Genomic DNA, 1,595 nt, shown 5'->3' on the forward strand with positions numbered 1-1,595 from the left:
CTTAAAAATAATTAAAAATCTGATAAATTAAAATAAGTAATAGAATTTATTAGAAGTCCACAAAAGTCTAACAATGTACATAAAAGAATGCCTATTAAAAAAATTTAATTTATATCTTAAAATATCCAAAAAATAAAAAATGGAGTATGCTGATAGAAAATATCCAATAAAAATCACATATATAATACAAAATGTATTCCTAGATCATTTAATTAGTTTTTTAATAAAAAATAGGTGTTTTTAACCATAAATAGGGCCGAGTTACTCATATGAGTCCCAATAAAAGAAAATGGTTGGAATTTCATTGTCGGTTTTGAAAATTGACTTTAGAGCCATTATGGTGATTTTCATTGCCGAAAGTGCTTTTCGAGAAGTTGAGGTGAGGCTTTATTTTGTTTTCATGAAACCTACGCCTTATAGAAACCTCATCCCCCAATAAATTAATAGCAAAAAAATTGAAATCTAAAATTACAAATTAATTCATATTGGATATGGGCCTTACTTTCTATCCTTGCCAAAATTTTCCAAACTAATTTTGCGAAATTTCGTATAGATCGCCTGACATCAACGGACGCGGAACGCACCACTCAAACCCCCTAGTTTTGAAAATTTCAGAGAGTTTCGGCTAAGTTTCGGTTTTGGGCCCTTCAGGAACAACGACATTGAATGGATTTTGTTCTCTTAAGATGTTTTATTGATGAGAAAAAATCAATAAAATGATTAAATCACGTAAAAATAAATTGATTTATGAACAAATTAATGGATGCATTTTATATAAGGCCTAGGCGTGATGAATAAAGTCTTATTTCAAAACTTAGTCGAAAAATGTAGTTTTGATGTAGAAATCCCTACAACAATTCAAAGATTTATTTTTTTAAATTTGAATTTCAAAAAATAATACAGATATTGTGGATATATTGACATTAAAAAATGGATGGTGTAGATAAGATATTAAAAAAATTATTTTTACAATTTAAAATTCTTGTTTTTTCTCACAAGCATGATAATCAATGTCGAGATGATTAATTTAGGGTTTTCTGACTCTAGAGCTGTAAGTTTTTGTGGAACTTAGGATACTACTTTTCCTTCTTTTTCATAAGGCCTAATCCTTATTTTAATATGTTCCTAAAGTAATTTGCCCTTAAGGCTTAGTAGAATTGATTAGATTTAGAGTACCAATAAATCATTTTTTGTACTTGGTGACACTTCTCAAGCCATCAATTTGGACATGCAATAGCAATGAATAATTGTGACTTTCTTGAGTGAAAGGTAAATGGTCCTCTAAGATACAAACTCTCAAAACATAATGAGGTCATCAAATAAATTATTTACCAAAATTTATTTATTTATACAAAAATAGTAAAAAGCAACTAGGGTGTTCAGATAAATTAATTTAAATATTACCTCACTTAAGTGGTGGAACTACTTTATTAGAATGCCTTTATTTTGGATTTTAGTTGTTATGAAAATTTTGAGTACTTCAAAATTTTCATAAAGAATCTCTTGTTCTTGAGGATTTTTAGTTCCAAATTTAGAATTCAGGATTGGGGTACAATGATATTCTAGTCTATCTTGTGTTATTCAAAATACTTAAA

The sequence above is a fragment of the Amborella trichopoda genome, chromosome 5 (genome assembly GCF_054954075.1).
Source record: "Amborella trichopoda isolate Santa Cruz 75 chromosome 5, AtrichopodaSantaCruz75HAP2 v2.0, whole genome shotgun sequence".
Classification (NCBI taxonomy): domain Eukaryota; kingdom Viridiplantae; phylum Streptophyta; class Magnoliopsida; order Amborellales; family Amborellaceae; genus Amborella; species Amborella trichopoda.